This window comes from Eptesicus fuscus, chromosome 9 (genome assembly GCF_027574615.1).
Source record: "Eptesicus fuscus isolate TK198812 chromosome 9, DD_ASM_mEF_20220401, whole genome shotgun sequence".
Lineage (NCBI taxonomy): Eukaryota > Metazoa > Chordata > Mammalia > Chiroptera > Vespertilionidae > Eptesicus > Eptesicus fuscus.
In genome coordinates, this window is record NC_072481.1 from 80,351,218 (window position 1) to 80,363,307 (window position 12,090).

At 44.0% G+C, this 12,090-nt stretch overlaps 1 protein-coding gene across 2 annotated transcripts in view; it reads left to right on the forward strand.

Annotated features, from left to right (window-relative positions):
• Nucleotides 1-12,090, forward strand: part of DTNBP1 (dystrobrevin binding protein 1) — a 151,835-nt gene that overhangs the window by 78,122 nt on the left and 61,623 nt on the right. The window lies entirely within an intron of this gene.

Sequence of the window (12,090 nt, forward strand, 5' to 3'; positions counted from 1 at the left end):
CTTTTTAATTTTAGGGAACTTCTGAGGGTAGAGCATTGAAGAATTCTTGGTCATGTTGACTCTTACTAGGCATGGAGAAACACTAGTGAAAAATAGGGAAAACCACAGACTTTCCAAGTAGCTCAAAGCCCTTCCAATTCACTGTTTTTCAACTGCTCATTAGCAATTCAGTAGTGAAATCACTATTCTCAGAGAGACTCATTTCAATTATATTTCACATATAAGCTCGTATTGACCTTTTGATTTACTGAATGATTAAGGATTTTCCACTATCTTCCTGCTATATAATAAAGAGGTAATATGCAAATTGACCCTCACACCCTCACAAGATGGCTGCCTACAACCAGGCTGGCAGGGGGGGGGGGTTAGTGAGGGACGACCAAACGACTGAATAAGCAGGCTGTGTGAGGTGACCAGGCTGGCAGGGGGGTTAGTGAGGGACGACCAAATGACTGAACAGCAGGCTGTGTGGGGCAACCAGACCGGCAGGGGGGTTAGCGAGAGATGACCAAACAACTGAGCAAGCAGGCTGCGTGGGGCGACCAGGCCAGCGGGGGGGAGGGCAGTTAGGGGTGAGTAGGCCATCAGGGGAGGCAGTTGGGGGCAACCAGGCTGGCAGGGGTGTGGCAGTAAGGGGTACCAGGCCGGTGGGGGGGGGTCAGTTAGGAGCGACCAGGCCCACAGGGAGGGGTAAGTTGGGGGTGATGTGGGGGGAAGTTAGGGGCGACCAGGCTGGCAGGGGGGGCAGTTAGGGGTGATCAGGCCGGCACATAGAGGCAGTGATGGGCAATCAGGCCAGCACGCAGAGGCAGTGAGGGGTGATCAGGCCGGCAGAGGTAGCAGTTAGGGGCAACCAGGCAGGCAGACAGGTGAGCCAGTGGTCCAGGATTGTGAGAGGGATGTCCAACTGCCGGTTTAGGCCCGATCCCTGTAAACTGGCAGTCGGACATCCCCCGAGAGGTCCCAGATTGGAGAGGGTGCAGGCTGGGCTGAGGGGACTCCCACATGCACAGATTTCGTGCACCGGGCCTCTAGTACATTTATAGTTGAACTAGAGGCCCGGTGCACGAAATTCGTGCACAGGTGGGGTCCCTCTGCCTGGCTGGCGATCAGGGCTGATCAGAGCCGATCAGGGCCATCTTGCCCAGTCCCGATTGGGGCCGATTTGGGCTGGTGGCCAGGGAGAGACCGTGGGAGGGCTCCAGGGCCCGTCTTGCTCAGTCCTGATCAACTGGACCCCAGCAGCAAGCTAACCTACCGGTCGGAGCACCTGCTCCCTGGTGGTCAGTGCACATCATAGCGACTGGTTGACCAGTCGACTGTCTGCCTCCTGGTGGTCAGTGCATGTCATAGCAAGCGGTTGAGTGGCCTTAGCATATTATTAGCATATTATGCTTTGATTGGTTGAATGGCCTTAGCATATTATTAGCATATTATGCTTTGATTGGTTGAACGGTCAAATGATCGACCAGACACTTAGTATATTAGTCTTTTATTATATACTAGAGGCCCGATGCATGAAAATTCATGCAAGAGTAGGCCTTTCTTCCTCTGGCTGCCAGCACCGGCTTTCCTCCAGCACCTGGGACCCGGGCTGCCGGCACCAGTTTCCCTTCAGCACCTGGGACCTAGGCTTCCCTCCTTCGGCTGCCAGCAGGCACCCGGGACCTGAGCTTCTCTCCTCCAGCCACCAGCAGACACCTGGGACCCGTGCTTCCCTCTTCCGGCCGCCCGCAGGTGCCTGGGACCTGCATTTTCCTCCTCTGGCTGCCTGCAGGCATCCGGGACCCGGGCTGCTTCCCTCCTCCAGCCACCGGCAGGCACCGGGGACTCAGGCTGGCTGCCCTTGGGCCGCCTGCAGATACCCAGGACCTGGGCTGACTTCCCGCGGGCCACCTGCAGGCACCTTGGACCTGGGCTGGCTTCCCTCCGGCCCCAGCTTTGTCAGGAAGGATGTCTGGAATGACATCCAGAAGACATCCAGTCTAATAAGCATATTACCCCTTTATTATCTATATTAATAAAAGGGTAATATGCTAATTAGACCGGGTCAACTGGACATCTTCTGGACGTCCGACTTCCTTCTGGACAACGCCACGGTGGTGGGGGCCGAGGAGAGGCAGTTAGAGGTGATCAGGCCGGCAGGTGAGCAAGCAGTTAGGGGCGATCAGGCTGGCGGGGGAGCAAGCAGTTAGAGGCAAGATCAGGCTGGCACAGGGGAGCAAGCAGTTAGGGGTGAGATCAGGCCGGCACAGGGGAGCAAGCAGTTAGGGGCAATCAGGCTGGTGGGGGAGCAAGCAATAGGGGGTGATCAGGCTGGCAGGGGAGCAGTTAGGGGGCAATCAGACTGGCAGGCAGAGGTGGTAAGGGGTGATCAGGCAGGCAGGCAGGTGAGCAATTAGGAGCCAGCGGTCCCGCATTGTGAGAGGGATGTCCGACTGCCGATTTAGGCATGATCTGGGATCGGGCTTAAACCAGAAGTCAGACATTCCCTGAAGGGTCCCAGATTGGAGAGGGTGCAGGCCAGGCTAAGGGACACCCCCCTTCCATGCACGAATTTCGTGCACTGGGCTCTAGGAATTCCATTATTATAAGCACATGTAGAATACTAAATGTATGAGGGTTCCTTGTTTTATTGCGCTTCACTTTTAAAAAATTCTTTATTGTTAAAAGCATTACATATGTCTCCTCCCCGCCCCCCATTGACTTCTCTCCAGCTGCTCCCATCCCCTAGCACATGCCCTCAACCCCTCTACTATCTGTGTCCATTGGTTATGCTCATATGCATGCATACAAGTTTTTTGGTTATCTCTTACCTACCCCCTCTCCCCCCCACACACACACACCTTCCCCTGCCTTCCCTCTGAGTTTGATGGTCCGTTTCATGCTTCTATGTCTCTGGATCTATTTTTGTTCATCAGTTTATGTTGTTCATTATATTCCACAAATGACTGCGATCATGTGATATTTATCTTTCTCCGATTGGCTTATTTTGCTTAGCATATTGCTCTCCAGGTCCATCATGCTGTTGCAAATGGAAAGAGTTCTTTCTTTTTTACAGCAGCATAGTATTCCATGTATATATATACCATGGTTTTATTAATCCACTGATCTGCTGATGGGCACTTAGGCTATTTCCAAATCTTAGCTATTGCAAATTGTGCTGCTATGAACATAGGGGTGCATATGTCCTTTCTGATTGGTGTTTCTAATTTCTTGGGATATATTCCTAGAAGTGGGATTATTGGGTCAAATGAGAGTTCCATTTTTAAATTTTTGAGGAAACGCCATACTGTCTTCCATAGTGGCTGCACGAGTCTGCGTTCCCAACAGCAGTGAAGGAGGGTTCCTTTTTCTCTACATCCTCACCAGCACTTGTCATTTGTTGATTTGTTGATATAGCCATTCTGACAGGTGTGAGATGGTACCTCATTGTCGTTTTGATTTGCATCTCTCGGATGATTAGTGACTTTGAGCATGTTTTCATATGTCTCTTGGCTTTCTGTATGTCCACTTTCGAAAAGTGTCTATTTAGGACCTTTGCCCATTTTTTGTTTAGATTGTTTTTCTTTTGTTAAGTTGTATGAGTTCCCTATAAATTTTGGAGATTACACCCTTATCGGATGTAACATTTGCAAATATGTTCTCCCATATTGTGCTTCACTTTATAGCACTTAGAAGATATTCCGTTTTTTATAAATTGAAGGTTTGTGACAACCTTGTGTTGAACAAGTCTATTGATGCTGTTTTTTCAACATTCTCTCATTTTGTGTCTCTGTCACATTTTGGTAATTCTCACAATATTTCAAGCGTTTTCACCTACCTAATAATAGACAAATATGCAAATTGACCATACCTCCAGCACACCCACAAGCCATGCCCACCATCCAATCAGAGCGAGTATGCAAATTAACCCAACCAAGATGGCTACAGCCACAGAGAGCAAGGTTTCCTAGGTAACAGAGGAAGCCAAGCTTTCCACCTGCCCTTGCCAGGCCTAAGCCTCAACTCAAGCTACAAAGTTTCAATTATAGAAGGTAAACAAATTCAAACAGAATGGCGGCAGAATGGAGCTTGAGAGAGCAGGCCAGGGTTGCCGGCAGCAACAGGGGAAGCAAAGCTTTCCACATACCCTGGCCGGGCCCAGCCTCTGCTTAAGGCTACAAAGTTTCAATTATAACCCCAACAGAAATGGCTGCCGGCCTCGGAGGGAGCCCCAGGCTTGGCTCCGCTCCAGGCTACAAAGTTTCTATTGTAGAAGGAAAATAAATTCCAGATACCAGGGCCTCCGCTTGGGTTGCCAGAGGGCGTGGCTGGCCTGCAAAGCACCAACAGGCCCCTTGCTCAGGCCGCCCCACGCCCCAAGGGAACCCCACCCTGATCAGGGACACCCTTCAGGGCAAACCAGCTGGCCCCCACCCATGTACCAGGCCTCTATCCTATCTAATAAAAGAGTAATCTGCAGATTGATCATCACTGCAACACACAATAGCTGCCCCCATGTGGTCAAAGATCCTGCCCCCATGTGGACACAAGATGGTCACCACAAGATGGCCAGCAGGAGAGGGCAGTTGGGAGGCACCCAGCCTGCAAGGGAGGGCAGTTGAGAGGGACCAGGCCTGCAAGGGAGGGCAGTTGGAGGTGAGCAACCCTGCAGGAGAGGGCAGTTAGGGGTGACCAGGCCGGCAGAGGAGGGAAGTTGGGGGCAAACAGGCTGGCAGCAGAGTGGTTAGGGGGTGATCAGGCTGACAGGTAGAAGTGGTTAGGGGCAATCAGGAAGGCAGGCAGGCAAGCAGTTGGGAGCCAGCAGTCCTGGATTGTGAGAGGGATGTCCGACTGCCCTCCAGGGGTCCCAGATTAGATAGGGTACAGGCTGGGCTGAGGGACAACCCCCCTCCGTGCACGAATTTCGTGCACCGGGCCTCTAGTTATTATAATTGTTATGGTGATTTGTGATCAGTCAGCAGAAATCAATTATTGGGTCAAGACCCTCCATCAGCAAAATGATTACAATCTGTTGAACACTTAGATGACAGTTAACATTTTTTTTAGCAGTAAAGTAGTTTTAAATAGATATATACATTATTTCCTTAGACATAATGCTATTGCACACTTAGTAAACTACAGTATAGTGAACACAACTCTTATATGTACTGGGAAACCAAAAAATTTGTGTGACTCGCTTTATTGCAGTTGTCTGAAATGGAGCCTGCATATCCCTGAGGTATGCCTGGAAGTTTTTCACACTCCTTAAAGACATGTGAAATTGGCCATGAATACACATATCTATTATTTAGGGAGTATTCATCATTTTCCACTTTCATTTTTAAAATAGACTGTCCATGTATAAATCTTAAAATCACTCCTAAGATTTTAAGTGTAAGTCTAGAAATATTGTGCCATTGAAAAGAGGTAAAAGTAAGAATATCTAAGGTTTCTATCTTAATATGGTTTTAATATGCAGATTTGTTCTTTAACCTTTCCTTAAATGCCTTACCAAATTTAATTGTCATTCTCCATTTTCTCTATAAAATATACTGACAGCCATAGCATGCTGAATGCTGGTGGCTGATGGGCTGCTCATCTGTACATCTAAACATTTTTGTTTCCACTAGTTGCATTAAATGCTTACCCAAGTTAGTTGTGTTTGCTCTTGAACTCATTTATACTTGTTATTGTGATATATAGTTTAATTATCAGATAAAATGATGAAATTTCAGTGTTAAGGAGAACTGTAAGAAAACTAAGTTGACTGCTTTAGAAGACTTATGTAAGTAAGTGGCTTTAAACATTGATGTAAAGGATATAATTAAAAAAACATTGGGGAAAAATAAAAATCCTAAAAGATTCTGTGCACAGATTGTTTCACATCTTAAATTCCTGCTCTACTTCTAAAAATAGAGTGGAAATTTTATCCACTGCAGTATGGGTGGCTTATGCAAGAATTTTCAAATCAGTGGACCTATACTCAGAGAATTCATGAATAAAAAGTATGGTTATATTTTAAATTAAAGTGTTTTAGTGGGTTTCTATATTAATAGCTTTTTAAAAGCTAAATTTGCAACATGGGGTCCAGTGGTATCATATAAGAGGATGTCCATCATGATAGCCTCCTTAGTGTTAAAACACCCAGCCATGCCAGAAATGTGACTTGCCAGTGTGAAAACATGCTAGGATTTAGGAGTTATCACTGTGACAGTGAGTGGATCATCATCAGAGTGTGTGGAAAAAGACAGCTAAGACCAGCCTGATACAGTGTGATCACATAGCTTGGAAAGCAGTGCCAATGAAGGAAACAGGTCTGAGTGGTCAGAGAAACAGGGGAAAGACAATAGCTCAGAGAGGAAAGAGTTTAAAGGAAAAGTGGTTACCAGTGATACAAATAATGCAAAGAAGTTGAACAGAATGGGGAAATCCCATTGGATTTGACAGTGAATAGGTAATTGGTGGCTTAAAAGAGCTATTTGTAAAGGAAAAACCCAGATTGAATATTAGAAGTATATGAGAAAGTAGAAAATAAAGGTCACATGAACTAACTATTCTCTCATAAGTGAAAAGGAAGAAACCCTATCTAATAAAAGAATAATATGCAAATTGACTATCACTCCAACACACAAGATGGCTGCCCCTATGTGGTCAAAGATCCTGCCCCCATGTGGACACAAGATGGCCAGCAGGGGAGGGCAGTTGGGAGGGACCAGACCTGCAATGGAGGGCAGTTGGGGGCAATCAAGTCTGCAGGGGAGGGCAATTAGGGGTGACCAGGCCAGCAGAGGAGGGAACTTGGGGGTGACCCTGCAGGGAAGGGCAGTTGGGGGGGGGACCAGGCCTGCAGGGGAGAGCAGTTGGGGGGGACCAGGCCTGCATGGAAGGGCAGTTAGGGGCAAACAGGCTGGCAGGGGAGCAGTTAGGCATCAATCAGACTGGCAGGGGAGTGATTAGGTGGTGATCAGGCTGGCAGGCAGAAGTGGTTTGGGGCAATCAGGAAAGCAGGCAGGCGAGCAGTTGGGAGCCAGCAGTCCTGGATTGTGAGAGGGATGTCCGACTGCTCGTTTAGGCCTGATCCTACCGGGATCGAGCCTAAATGGGCAATCCGACATCCCTTGAGGGGTCCCAGATTGGAGAGGGTGCAGGTTGGGCTGAGGGACACCCCACCCCCGTGCACGAATTTCGTGCACCGGGCCTCTAGTGAAAAGATAATGAGAGAGAATCAGAGTCAGGATTAGGGGAGAAGGTAAAATGAAAGATGTTAAGTTGTTGATTATGATCCTAGAGAGGATGGAAAGCAGTGCTATTCAGGTAGGTTATCCTTGGAGAGGACCCAGGGACATCTCTTTATCTGAGACCTCAACAAAGGAAAGGATGGCTGGTAATATGGGGAAAAGTTGACTTGGAGGAAGTAAGTTTTTGAGCCTCTATTGTAAGGAAAGATCATCTCCATTTGCAGAGCTTGACTCAGGAGTAGAAATTAAAACCACAACAAATATGCTTTGTTAACACAGAACTGGGGCTGGGAAGAGCATACATATATGGTGGGTTAGCAGAGCATGGTAATCTTGGATGCTGATGAGAGTAAAATTAAAATGATTGGCCATGGAATTAAGGCTGGAAAGGACAGGCCTGACTAGCCCAGTAAAATTAGCAAGATAGGAAGTACTGGGCATAGTATACACCAGAAAGGTGAACACATAAATAGTTTAGGTGGATCTTGTGGTCAAAAAAGGAATTTCAGTTTGTGATCTTACAGGTAGAGCATTTCCCAGTGATGATCATGACTAAATTTAAGTCAACACAGAAGTCATAAGATTGAATAGGTCATCTGAATTAGAGCATTCTGAGACCATTAGGAATCTCAATTGTTAGGATGACTCTTGGATATGGATTATGCATACTGCTGGCTTGGCAGCCCTTAACATATTACAGATCTAGTTATGATGTAGATGATAAACTTGGTAGTTTGTTGGTTCAATTCAAGGGTTAGCTTAACATCTAAGGCAAAACTGTTCAGTCAGCATTTGACAATATTTAAGTGTTGGAGACTCAGGTTAGATAGTATAACTGTCCTCTGTCCTCAAGGATCTAAAGCACTTTTGCAAAGCTTATAGGACAGAATGGCAAATGTATAATTTTAATGCAATGTACAAATATTTTAATAGAAATAAGCACACTAAGGTGGGAAGAATCTACTCTTTAGAGAAAGGCAATGGCATTTATGCTGGATCTGCTCACCAGGCTGAAAAAGGTAGTAAGGACATACAGGAAGAGGAAAGAACAATTGCAAAGATGCAGAGATGTTTATTTTATTTCAAGAGTACAAGTTAAATTTTAACTTCTTGTTCAGTGAGGGAACTACAAATAATTTGTTAAGGCTAAGGCATCTGGTGTGTGGGGTGAAGTAGTGAGGGATGAAGTAGAGGTGTAGGCAGGGAACAAAAGATACCAGACTTCTATGTCATGCAGAGGTTTAGACTTTTTCCTTTGGGCCAGTAGTCTCCAAAGAGGCATGTGAGTATGCAAAACAGTAGAAGTAGAGATAAAAACTGAAACTTCTATTGGCTTCTTTTTTATGTCATTCTTTTAAACTTCAGTTTTGGTTATATTACAGGAATTCATGTATGCATATGATATATAAATATACACATTAGGAGTGCATGTTAAATGTTTTTATTCATGGAGGGGTGGGTGGTCAAAAGAGCTTAAGAAGTATTGTTATTGCTCATAGAGACAGGGTAGGAGTGAGAAAACCCAGAGGGTTTTAATTAGGGTGACAGGATTACATTTGCAATTTAGAACAAATTTTCTGGGGTCATATAGAAGATAGATTGGAAAGAGCAGCTCTAGAGTGAGAGATTAGTTGGGGAATTATTTTAAAAATTTGAACTAAGAAAATGGTAGAATGGAGAGAAAGACACAGATTCAACAAACTAAGTAGCTAGAATAAAAAGAATTTCTGTTTTAATGACTGTTACAAGGAGTCTAGAATGACTCCTAGAATTCTGGGTAGGGTAGTTTTTTTTATTCACCAGGATATGTAATATAGGTAAAGGAGAAAGTTCAGGAGAGAATGGTAGCGAATTCTGGGTTTTTCGGGAGGAGGTGAAAGTGTCAGTTTATTCATGACTGCAGGCAAGTTCCCAATAATTACACAAAATTGCACAACTTTTTGGTATTAGCTATATTGAGAAATACTTTTTTAAAACAATTTTATTAGGTTTGATTTATATACCACAAGATTCATTAATTTTTAAGTGTATGATTCAGTGATTTTTAGTAAATTTATAGTCACCATCACCACAGTCTAGTATTAAAACATTTTTATCATCCACAGCAATTCCTTTCTGCCTGTTTGCATTCAATACCCACTTACATCCCCAGCTCCAGGCAATCAATAATCAGTTTCTGTCTTTGTAAATTTGCCTTTTCTGGACATTTCATTTAAATGCAGTCATGCAATATATAGTCTTTTTGCATCTGGCTTCTTTCACTCAGTGTTAAATTTTTAAGGTTTATTCATGTTGTGGCATATACTAGTATTAGTAGATTGTTCTTTTTTTGTTGCTGAATTAATATTCCATTGTATGAGTATACTACATTTTGTTTACCCATTTACCAGTTAATGTACATTTTGTTAATCCTCACCTGAGGATATTTTTCCATTGAGTTTTAGAGAGAGTGTAAGGAAGTGGGGGAGGGAGAGAGAGTAACATCAATGTGTGAGAGACACATCGATTGATTGCCTCTCACACATGCCCTAAACAGAACTGGGGATTGAGCGTGCAACACAAGTGTGTGCCCTTGACTGGAATCGAACCCAGGACCCTTCAGTCTGCAGGCTAATGCTCTATCCACTAAGCCAAACTAGCTAGAGCTGATGGGACATTTTGGATTGCTTCCAGTTTTTGGCTATTGTGAATAATGCTGCTATAAACTTTCATAGGCAAGCCTTTTTGTGAATATATGTTTCCATTTCTCTTCATTAAATAGCTAAGACTAGAATTTCTAGATTCTATAATAAATTTGTTTAACTTTCTAAGAAACTGCTGAACTGTTTTCCAAAGTTGCTGTACCATTTTACATTCTCTCAAGCAATGTATGAAGATTGCACTTTCTCCTCATGCTTGCCAACACTTGTTATTAACTCTTACATCTACTCTTACATCTAGTTATATGATCCTTTTTTTAATGATCTATTTTGAGTTTATGTGATGTAAAACTTAAGGTTGGTTTTTTTTTTTTACATAACTGATATCCAATTTTCTTGGCACTATTTTTTTCTTTTGAATTCCTCTATAAGCACTATGTTAGCTGTGTCCTACAGATTTTATATGTTACATATTTTTTTCAATTACAGTTTATAGTCAATATTATTTTATATTAGTTTCAGGGATACAACATAGTGGCTGGACAATCATATACTTTACAAGTATTCCCCCCAATATTACCAGTACTCACTTGGCACCATACATAGTTATTACAATATTATTGACTAAACTAGAGGCCCGGTGCACAAAATTCGTGCCCTCAGGGGAGAGTTCCTCAGCCCAGCCTGTGCCCTCTCACAGTCCGGGAGCCCTTGGGGGATGTCTGACTGATGGCTTAGGCTGCAGGGAGCGGGCCTAAGCTGGCAGTCAGATATCCTTAGGGCTGCCGTGGAGGCAGGAGAGGCTTCCGCCACCACCACTGCACTCGCCAGCCATGAGCCCAGCTTCTGGCTGAGCGGCGCTCCCCCTGTGGGAGCACACTGACAACCAGGTTGCAGCTCCTGCCTTTAGTGGGATCGGGCCAAAACTGGTCCCGGATTGCAAGAGGACGCAAGCCAGGCCGAGTGACCCCACCAGTGTACAATTGGTGCCAGGGAGGCACGCGGGAAGTTGGCCAGCTGGGACGGGACCGCGGGAAGGCTCCAGGGTGTGTCGGCCTGTCGCGCTGAGTCCTGATCAGCCGGACCCCAGCAGCAAGCTTACCTACTGGTCAGAGCGTCTGCCCCATGGTGGTCAGTGCACATCATAGTGAGCAGTTGAGCGCCTTAGCATATCATTAGCATATTACACTTTGATTGGTTGAATGGACGACTGGACACCTAGCATATTAGGCTTTTAATATATAGGATTTCCTATGCTGTATTTTACATCTCCATGACTGTTTTGTAAGTACCAATCTGTACTTCTCAATCACTTCACCCAAATCCTTCCCCTCTGGCAACCCATTAGTCTGTTCTCTGTATCCATGAGTCTGTTTCTGTTTTGTTTGCTCATTTATATTGTTCAGAACTAATTTTTGAAAAGACTATCTTTCTTCTCACTGGATTACTTTGGCAACTTTGAAAGAAACTAATGGCCGTAATGTAAGAGTTTATTTCTGGACTCTAGATTTTGTTTCTTATTACCAATACCACCATGCCTTGATTACTGTAGCTTTGTAATAAATTTCAAAATTGGCAAGTGTAAATTCTCCAATTTTGTTCTTATTCAAAATCAGTTTTTCTATTTTAGCTCTTTGCATTCCTGTATAAATTTAGGGTAATTTTCTCTTAATTTCTACCCCCCAAAAAAGTATGCTGGCATTTTGATAGGGATTGTGTTGAATCTATAGATCAGTTTTGGGAGAATTGTTATATTAACAATATTGAGTTTTGCAATTCATGAACATGGAATGTGTCTTCATTTATTTAGATATTTGATAATTTTCAGCAGTGTTTTGTTATTTTCTTTTTTGCTGCATTTATTTTTATTTTTTATATTGAGGTATAATTGACATGTAACATATTAGTTTCAAGTATACACATAATAATCGGATATTTGTATACATTGCAAAATGATCACAATATCTCATGTTATCATCCATCACCATACATAATTACAAAGTTTTGTATGTAATGAAAAGTTTAAAGATTTACTCTCCTAGCAAATATGCAATACAGTATTGTTAACTATAGTCACCAGCATCATTCTGTACATTATATTCCCATGACTTATTTATTTTGTAAGTGGAAGATTTTACCTTTGACCCTTTCTCCCATTTTTCCCACCCCCTATCACTATCTCTGGCAACAAACAATCTGTTCTATGTATCATTAATCTTGTCCCCCCG